The sequence below is a fragment of the Watersipora subatra genome, chromosome 2 (genome assembly GCF_963576615.1).
Source record: "Watersipora subatra chromosome 2, tzWatSuba1.1, whole genome shotgun sequence".
Taxonomy (NCBI): domain Eukaryota; kingdom Metazoa; phylum Bryozoa; class Gymnolaemata; order Cheilostomatida; family Watersiporidae; genus Watersipora; species Watersipora subatra.
The window spans coordinates 32,706,349-32,717,528 of NC_088709.1; the positions used below are offsets into that span (position 1 = coordinate 32,706,349).

General features: G+C 35.5%; 1 pseudogene; it reads right to left on the bottom strand.

Moving 5' to 3' along the window:
• Positions 1–799: 799 nt before the first annotated feature.
• On the bottom strand, positions 800–7,903 carry LOC137388136 (glycosaminoglycan xylosylkinase pseudogene; annotated as a pseudogene).
• Positions 7,904–11,180: the final 3,277 nt, after the last annotated feature.

Here is an 11,180-nt window from a genome sequence, read left to right on the forward strand (position 1 = left end):
CTGTACAAGGTTTGGCTCACTTCCATTGACAGCTACACAACAATGTGTTTTTTTCTGGATCAGCGCATGTCTAGAGAAAGTAACCATAGATATACATGCTGTCAAATATAGTAAATATTGTTATAACCAAACTGCTGCGCTGCAGGTAGTTTTCAAATACCAAGAAACTACTACAGTTGAAAGTTTATACTTTTACAACACCCTCAAAAGGGATACTTGATTGTCCAACAAAAGGCATCATGATTATTATTTCTGAGGTGTTTTATAAAGCCAGGACGCACACCAATCATTGATAGCAGTTTCAGCAGCATTTATTCTACCTGCCAGTCAAGTAGAGAATCCAGGTAATCTTTGATAGCATTGTAAATGTTTAGCCCAATGGTTAGTTAAGTTAGTAATAGAATCATTGTGAGCAACTGTTTTTTGATTTTGCTAAAGCTGTGATAGCAATAGAGATCAAATGCACCAAGCTGTGCAAGTAATACATAATAACAGTAATCATAATTGTAATCATAATACATTATTAACAATTCCTATTTATGCAACATGCAGCTGCATGAACTGATATAACAGTATAACAAGGCTAACGTGATAGTGCTATAAAATGCGGAAACAGTGCTATAAACATGATATATGACAATAAACAATGCAATAAATTACTGTAAACGTATAAAATCAACAGCATCTTCAGTGGTAGAAGTCGAATGTCAAACATAGACATCATCTACTAGTGCATCAGCCTCTACACCTTTCTTCTTTGTTATACAATCACTAACAGTTCAAATGATTATTTGGAGTATCAAAAATGCTGGGGTATGAGCAGAGGAGCCAGTGGCTCTGTTTGTAGAACCTGAAAAAATACCTGTCCCAAAACACATTCCGACAGATCTGACAGTTTATCATATGTTGACTGACGAGTTGTGCAACACTGCAACAGCGGCATGACATCTCATCTGCCTATAGATTTTTAAATGATTTATTGTTATCCAATGCCACCACAATTGAGTCTTTGCTGTATTCAAATGTTTCATAATGATGTCGATCAGCATTGGATATGATGAAGTTAAATATTGACAAATCTATAAGGTCGTGTAGGCGAGGTGGTGTTTCATAAGGGCGAGTATTCTTCACTGTCGTACAATAGCTGCCATCATTTTCCCATATATGGCTGGTTTATTAGGTCGATAAGTGTGACGCCATGGATGAGGCAAAGGCTTGCTCAGAATATATGAATTTGGGAACCAAAGTGAAAGTGAACCTTCCATGTTAGTACGTTGTGCATATACTCCGGTCCCTTGCAATATTGGCATTTGCAATAAAAACAGCTATTACCGTCCTGGTAGTAATATGCATTCACAAGATTTTTATGAGCAACTGGTCAAGCAACATGCCTATCCTTTCCTGCAAAGGCTGTTCCTACCATCACGTAATCAACGCTGTATGCCTTCGGTTTCATTACCAGCATTTGGCCTTTTTTTACAGTTAACGTAACCTTTACTTGTGTTCCCTTTGCACTTGTATCAGCGTGAGTTATCCGCTCATTGCGCATGGTAGCCAAAACACAATCAAGTTTGTTGGATTCACTAGGGTCTGTGATGGGGTGAGATATGATCCATGTTGAAATAACTGTGGACAAAAATTAAAGTACCTTCGTAAAAATATTTTTGTTTTTACGTAAAGACCCATATAGAACATTACTCAAATACTTAATAAACTTAGTAAAATAACTGGCTTAACAGAATAAATTGAAACCACAGACCAATTAAACCTATTTAAAGCATTATTTTGGTGCTCCCAATGTTCAGCAAAAACTTGCATTTAAATGCTATCAAACTTTAGCAACCACGCCATATGGTACAATTAAGACATGACAATCTACTATATAAACGGCAATCGTTGTCTGTGTATCTGTGTATCTGTCCGCCTTATAGTGTATCATACTTTTCCGACTATTAGCCGCTCCTTTTATATAAGGGCGTGTCTATTCTGTGGTTTTTTTCACCGCTAGGGCGCATTAACGGGAATCTCCGGTTAGTACACGCCTCTATTATAATACGTAACCTGCTATTCATCGTAGGGATGGACGATAAATACTGATATGCTAATAGTATGAGTTGTCTTCTCGATATATTGAGTCACCGATAACTCCCAAATATGAGCAGTATAAATAAATTATATGGCGGTCTTTTTTTTCGATTCGATCGTACGAAGCAAACTTAATTAATATGAGTAAGTAGTAAAATTAAATTAGTAGTAAATATTAGTAGTGAATTTTATAAAATTTACAACTCTTTAAATAAATTAATGAGTAGTAAATTACATCTAATTAATATTTACTGCCAACGTGTACCGGGAAGGTCATGTGAAGGTTGTTTCTTGCAACCACTAGAAAAACGCTGTTCTCTATCTACTATATAAACGGCAATTGTTGTCTGTGTATCTGTGTGATTGATTGTACGCCTTATAGAGCGGTCTTTTCTTTTATCGTCGTACGAATTTTGGTCGTACGAAGCGAACTGAATTAATATGTGTAGTAACGGTAAATAAATTATAGAGCGGTCTTTCTTTTTCCATTTGGTCGAACGAAGCCAACCGAATTAATAAGAGTACTAATTATCGTAATTTCGTAATATGGACTATTAGCCACTACTTTTCTCTGACGATTTGAGCCAAGACGCTTATATAAAGGTGTGGCGATTCTGTTGTTTTTCTTTCACCGCTCGAGCGCATTAACCAAAATCCCCGGTTAGCACGCTTTTTAAACGGCAAATTTTCTGTCGTGTTAAAAAGCGCTTTTCCTGAGTTCTGCGGCCTATACAAAGGTTGTCTATACAGCCATACAAATGTACTATTCATTAAATAAAATAAATTAATGACTAGTTATTTACATGCAATTAATATTTACTGCCAACGTGTACCGAGAAGGTCACGTAAACATTTGTTTCTTGGAGCCACTGGAAAAACGCATTTCTCACCTACTAAATTTCCACATCAAAAAGGTAAGTGTTTCTTATACGATGTTGTATTGTCTATGAATTGCCACATCTCCACTACTTAATAACGTTGGATTTGCCGCTGTTCGTGATAGTGGGTCATGTTCATTTCCTTCAGCAGCCGAGTTACTAATTTTTTTCCAGCTACGAGTAGGCCTACTGTAACTTACTATTACAGAACTTTCACGAGTACTCCAAGGGTTGCGATACGCTATTGTAAAAAGAAGGAGAGCAGCTGCTATCGACTTACTGTCACCCTGCATCAGCCATGACCAGCTATACGTCGCCTGCTCAAAAGTAGCCACACGCCAAAAACTGTTTCTTCATACGCCCGACAGAAAAACCAAAAATGTTGTCTATCCGCATGTGTTGCGTTGAACTAAGGGAGAGAGAGGGAGAGAAAGAGGGAGAGAAAGGGAGAGAGCGGGAGATCGAGGAGGAGATGGGGGGGAGAGAGGGAAAGAGAGGGAGAGGGGGAGAGGGAGAGAGAGGGAAGGGGAGAGAGAGGGAGAGAGCGAGGAAGAGAGGGGGGAGAGAGAGAGGGAGAGAAAGGGAGAGGGGGCGAGAGGGAGAGGGAGAGGGAGGGAGAGAAGGGAAGTGAGAGGGAGAGCGAGGAAGAGAGGGGGGAGAGAGAGAGGGAGAGAGAGGGGGAGAGAGAGAGGGAGAGAGAGGGAGAGGGGGAAGAGGGAGGGAGAGAGAGGGGAGAGAGGGAGAAGAGAGAGGGAGAGGGGAGAGATGGAGAGAGGGGAACGAGGTAGAGAGGGGGAGAAGGAGAGATGGAGAGAGGGAGATGTAACTGCATATTTGGAGTTGTTTTACAGTATGAAAGCCAACTCTCAATAAACCTTATGCTGCCCGTGAATCTGCTACTGTAGGCGGGTAATGCAGCTAGTATATATCTATATTGAACGAATGCCCAGCGCTGCATGGGTAATGAAAGCAGCTTATAAACAGAAGCACATAATGTAGTTGTCATTAGCTAAGTTGGTTAATTAGCCCATACCAAAATTAACAAATTAGCTGACTTGAGCAACTTAAGCTAAAAATCTTATTAGACTTTGAGTAACTTTTTATTTGCACTATAATATGAGCGTAAAACCAACTTGTGATTATTATGCGTCACAATCTCTAACGCAATCAATCATGATCTTCAAGCGTATTATTAGTAACCAATAGTATTTTCACAAGTGCTTCAAGCATGCGTATTTTAAATGTGTAATGAGCTCGTTATCTCTTTAGGCTTTTAAGGGTATGGAGAAACACTGAGACTATCAACTAGCAATGTAATGTACAACTACCGACTAACAAACTTATTTCATGTAAGGTATTAATCTTTTTAAAATCTAACATTCATCAGTGGTCAGTAAATACAATAATAAATTATAGTTATATATTTGAGATTAATGTGTTTAGCATGAAGTGCTGCCAAACAACATCACTTTTTCTGCTTATTGATTGATTACTTGTTAAAAGAGTTAAAGAAAAATGAAGGTCAATTATTTTATTGAGCAATCTTAAAGGCACCTTTTTATAGACTCCAAACTAGTCACTGCGTTTCCATGAGTTGAAAAGGTGCTGAGTTGAGTTGCTTTCTTTCAGTATCATGAAAAAGGTAAAACCTGGATACATTCGATGCCATTTCACTTCGGTGAAATTGTGCAAAAGCATTTGCTGTGAGCCTAGTTTGATAATTCTCATGGTTGCCCCAAACACTAAATCTCGGATCACCCACAGACTTAAAAGAACTTGCAATAGGCTCCACATTTGAAGGAGGGGAATTGTCTTTCCAATGAACTATGAAATTATTCGTGTCACATGTGCTATAAGTTGCAAGTTATGGTGCACTGGACCGATTTCTGTATGCAAAGGTCATGTAGAGCTGCAATTTTCACAGCTCATTATATACAACACAACCCATGAACACTCTTAACTCACCTAATTTAGATACTTCAAGTTTCTTGCCGAGTCTCGCAATGAAATGTTCAAGTATTGTCAACAAGATATATAATTTTAAATCTGTATGAGTTGGTTTAAACTCAAAAATTTAATATTGAATTCAACTTGTGATACAAACATTCACTGCTGACAGGTCTGTATAAGTAATACTTGGCTAAGTTACCGGTAATCCCAATAGACTTAAAATAGTGTCAGCACAACTACGCAGGTCTCTGCTATGAAATTCTTCTACTGTTTCTCATTACTGTTTCTACTTGAATTTTTGCCTTTACATTAACATGCATCTGGCAAGGATGGCTTGTAAATGTTAATGTATAGGCTCAAAAAATAAAAAAATAGTTTACTTTTTAGTTCAAATAGTTGAGTATGAATGCTCATGGAGTTGCCCTCAAGGCCATTTCTTGACCATTGCTCGTTTCGTAAAGTTTGCTCACTAGAATATCGTTTGCGATTTTTTTGGTCTACTGCACAAGTCAATGTGTGCAGGTAAAAATCTCATGGTTTATACTAGTGTTGGGCACGAGTACTTCTTGGCCAACGAGTTTTTTGAGTGTCGGGTTTGCTGGTCTGGGTTTTATGTCTAAAATTTCCAAACATCACACATATTTTAAAATTTACAAAGTGATTACAATTCTATTTAATATATCTTTTGTTTTTTACTATTTTCTAATGACCAATATTTGTGCTCGCAGCCTTAACCCTTTACAGTTTGAACCTCAACTCTCAGTTGTCAGGCATGGCTTAGGGTGTGTAGGAATCTCTATCGACCGGAATTCCAGCCGTCACATGGCTTTGTTTACAACAGCCATTTCATTTAACAGCGAAAATCAATCAACTTAATTTTTGCACAAGATATTAGACCAGGAATTTTACTCCCATTTGTAACAGGTTTCAAATATCTTTACCTATTTCCTTCGTTTTAACAAAATTTATTTGAACGATATCGCGAAAAAATTGACACAACTTGTTTGGTGGTAGGTCATGAATGATTGCGATGCAAATAAAGAACTTTACAGTACTAATTACAATTTTCCAGTATATTTTGAGTCATTCAATCAATGGATATGATGCTATTGTAAATGTTTTCATTGTACAAACTTGTATAGTTTTGGCCCGAATCATGATCAAGTGCTGTTTTTTTCTGTTTGATGACAATTGCTGTGGGTTGCCCGACTTTTTTTACTAGTGTTCTGCCAAATATCCTTGTATTATGAGCGTATTCAGATATATATAATAAAAGTTCAAAAACTTCGGATCGTTGGACACATTTCCCAGAGTTACTAACACACAATGACAAAACAGGCCAAAGTTCAAAGGGTTAACAGGCGAGTTATTAAACAATGTATACAGAGCAGGGAGCAACGGATCAAGTTTTTGTCCACTCTACTCGACGGATCCGTGTAACAAAACCCAAACTCGCAAGTCAAAACCCGAACCCGGAAAACCGAAATGCTCAAAATCTAAAATTACTTGATACTTGAGAGATAATAAACCCGCAAATCCAATGAGTTTTATTACCTGTGATCAGCACTAGATTATAGCGTTCCAAACTTTAAGGCATAGGAATTATTTGACACTCACAAACATGTGCTTTTATTTTATGTGTGTTAGAAGAGGCTTAACATAATAGATACAAAACATGTTAGTAGAACAGGAAGTTTTCAGTGTAAATCCGTAGCCTTTTTGTAGAAAGATACATGGCAGTATGATAAAACAACCATGATTAAAAGGTGTTATAGTATTTTATTCTGATAGAAACACAATGTAGCCTAGCGTTGCTAGACAATAACATTTATATATCATTGTTGAAATAACTCACATTCTAATAACTGATTGTGCCAGGAAACACATAACTAGCTTCTTTGCTGAGCAAATCTATTTTACAGAGCAGTCTTTGGGCCATAACAACACCAGCTGTGGTAATAATTCTAAATACAAGATAATATTTATAAATTATAGTTTTGTAAGTGTTACTAATAGCGATAAGAGAGAACATGGTACATGATTGTCACTCAGTTGTACTAAAGTTTGTGTAGAACTGTAAATAGCTTTTGTACCTAGTAGCTGAACTAGTCATACATCAGGATAAACCAAGGACTGGCTGGAGATAGATAGGTCCTCCATATGGTATTGTGGCTATAGTTGTCTCCTGTTTATTTATGCTCCAGATGCAACATGTTATTTTCACATGAGATAAGCCGTGTATAATATTTTGATTAGCAGTTCATTTGATTTTCATATTAGTCTGTAATAAGGTAAACTAGTACAAAGAGTTACTTTTCCTTATATGTTTAATACACCGAATTGTAATACTTGATATACTTAACTCTAAGTTCTGTGTCAACTCAAATTACTCCAGTTTCTTTCTAATGACTTATTCAACTAATTAATGTTTAAACTTTAGTATACAAGCAAGAGCATACATGGGCGTATAACCCATTACAAGTTTTGATGACCTACTGCACTCACATTACTCTAATATTCCGATAGTAGTGACACATTTATCTCTTATAGTAGACAAGTATCATTGCTTATTAGTCAGCGTATCCATTCCAGAGGAAACATACTAAAGGCACTTAAATTCATTGACATCTAAAACTGTACTCCTAACTAAATCAGTTGCTTCTATGTCTAGGGTTGACTGCAGGGTTTCCAAAGGATGGTACTTCCATGGAAGGCATTCTGGTTGCTGCAGACTCTGTCAATTTGTGCTCCTGCTACTGCTGAAGGTCAATAAATTGAGCTACTTTGGAGTCATCTTATCTTGATCGTTGATGTTTCATTGTAAAGATTAGGGAAAGAATGTAACTTTGAAAAGCATTCCAAGGGTTTACTAAAACTCTTTTGTTACCAAATTAACTTTTTTTATCAAAAATTAATTGCATATTTGGTAAACATTACAGCTTATGGCATTATTGTTGCTGCTAAAACCAAAAACTGTCCCAACCGGTCATAGCTAAAAAATTACGATAAAAAATACAGTTTTGTAAAACGAAACCAACTCAGGATGGGTTGTAAATAGATATTTTATTGGTTCAACACAAAAAATTCTTTCCTTTCATTTAGGTACAGATATGATAGGCTAATTAATTAACTACACACTAATCAGACATGTCATAAGAAACCTACTAAAGCCCCATCATGCAGCTCTTGGTCATAGTCGAACACTTTGCTGAGTCATACTACGTGGCTCCTGGCAGTGAAATAGTTAAGGAACAGTATTACTTTATACCCTACAAGTAATTTTAAAACGTGAATGTGGTGGATTGTTCCTTGTTACTGCAGTTTCAATCGGTCTTGCAGTACGATTAATCCTGAAGCTTAATTGACAGCATTTTAAGTTGTATTATTTATACCAATATAATAATGATAATTCATCTTTCAGCAATGATTTAGATGGTAGAAAAACAAAAGACCAGTTTTAGAGACACAAACATTTATTATGTAGGCTTCAAACTATGACATATAAAGGTCACTTTTTTGGCAAAATATGACATATCTATAACCTATCTATGACATATCTATGGCATACCGATGACATACCTATGATGCATCTTCGCTGTATCTGCAACGTATCTACAATGTATCTACGACATATCTACGAGGTATCTACAACATATCCACGACGTATCTACGACGTATCTACAACATATTTACGACATATCTATGATACATCTACAACGTATCTAGAATGTATCTACAACGGATCTACGATGTATCTAAAATGTATATTTACGACATATCCCTACATAAGATATGATGGTATGTCAGGACACTCAATCCAATATGTGAATGCAAAGTAAAATAATTCCCGGGAGTTGTCAAATCAGTAAACTTTCCTATCTTGTTGCCATACTATATGTTTAGGTTTCCCAACATTATAGATAATGAAAACGTATGGTCAAAGCAAATTCCACAAATACTGAAAAACTTTTTGCCGTATTTATAAAAGTACATTCCACATTAATGTTTGAACGATAGTTACGCAATTATACTAATTGGTTTGTGGGTATCCCACATCTTGTGAAGTAAGGGAAAACTTCTTTCTTCACACAAATTGGAATTTTAAAAAGTTGTCCATAAAGGACAGATATGCTCGCAAGCCATCTGTTTAAAACCTATGAATGCATGATCTTCTTTTTTGACTATGGCTTTTCAACAAATAATTTTAGATAATCTAGTTAAAATAAGTGATTTTGTATAATTAAATTGCTCTCAGCTGTTTCCAGTCAATATTTCGCATTTATCACGAATTTCTCTGTCCATTTTCATGCCGTGAAAATATGAGTGAACATGGTATTTGGTCAAAATTACAAAGAAGTATTATTCAAACAACAATCCATAATGTTATCTGCTACTGTTAATGCAGTAAAGTTTTGTGCTGTAGACTTGTGGAAAAGACTAAACATATGATATACAATGTCAAGTCTGGTAATTTGCTAATGAATGAACGCGAGACCAAAGCACTCAAGGCTTCTGTTAGTCATCATTTTCATGAATTTTCCTTATCTAGTCGCCATGCTCCAGGTTTCGCTTACTCTAGACAGCAGATAATTATAAAACATGGCCGTAGCAGGCCCCATAAATACCGAAAAAATATCTATCCTATTTTTGTGCCCTGCTACAACTTTCGAGTGATGGTTGTAGAATAACATCAAATAGCTTGAGTGTACATAAGTACTTTATTAGAGTGAACTTCTAAAATATTATTCTTTCACACAAAGAGGACGTTTAAAGTTTGGGGTAAATAGTAGATATTTTCAGAAGTCATATGTTTAAAACCTATTAATGCTTTGTGAACAAAGTCTGATTTTATTAATAAAGGTTTGAACACACCTTGTAAAGATAATCTAGTTCAAGGAGACGGAGCATTAATATAACTGTATAAAATCGCCTCTGATCCTATGCAAAATTTTGCTAAGTTCATGAATCTTTCTGTTCATTTTCATGACTTGACAAAATAATAAACAAGATAAATATTAAACAGGATTTCATATCCTTCACATCACTTTGAATGGTATCAAAGTTCCTTTTAACAATTTAAAGAAAACACAATGTATTGAGTTACTTTTATTAGTGGGAGCATTTGATGAATTCATTTTGAACCAGAACTATGTTGCTTTCAGTTTTCGAGTTTCTGTTTATTTTGAGTTAAAAAAGGCAATTCTGCTGCGAATAGATTTTGGAAATCTATACACAAAAATCTCAAAGTTTGCGTGTGTGTACTTGAGTTTGGTCTGCTAAAGCTATTAAATTTTTGAAATTAAAAGCCTACATCTTGCTATATATGATCTATGAACCTCCTGTTTTGCAGAAATGCACACTAACCATTAGACTGCACGTCTAGCTAACTACACTTCGGTATGATTACGCCTAACAATCAAAAGTGCGCTTGGCTTCACATCCATACATACAAATGTACAGATTCAATTCTTGTGAGACACAACATTTTTTACCAACGCTTTTAGCTCCGGACAGTTTGCATGCCGCAACCATTGATTGTGGGCCACAAAAAACCTTACCGCTGATTGTTATATACAAGTACATTTTGTAAGTTATTTCTTTATTTATTTTAATTGAAAAAGGTTTTCTTTATAAATAAGTACCAACTAGGTGCTATATTTCTTTAGAAAGTTTGAATTTACACACATTAAATACCTGGCTCAAATTCCCTTCAAAATTCGAATCCAATAAAACTAAAGTATGCTAAGATTAAAAACTAAACGTAAACAGTTGTTTGTTGTATTGTTACAGAGACTGTTGTATGTTGTATTACTACATAGACAGTTGTATGTTGTATTAGTACATAGAACGTTGTATGTTGTATTATTACATAGACAGTTATATGTTGTATTATTACATAAACAGTTGTTTGTTAAATTATTACATAGACAGTTGTATGTTGTATTATTACATAGTTGTATGTTGTATTACTACATAGACAGTTGTATGTTGTACTATTAGATAGACAGTTGTATGTTGTATCATTACATAGGCAGTTGTATGTTGTATTTCTTCATAAACAGTTGTATGTTGTATTATTCAATTGACAGCTGTATGTTGTACTATTATATAGACAGTCGTATATTGTATTATTGCATAAACGTTTGTAGGTTGTACATTACAGTACATTTACTATTATATAGACAGCCGTATATTGTATTATTGCATAAACGTTTGTAGGTTGTACATTACATTAGGTTGTATTATTACATAGACAGTTGCATGTTG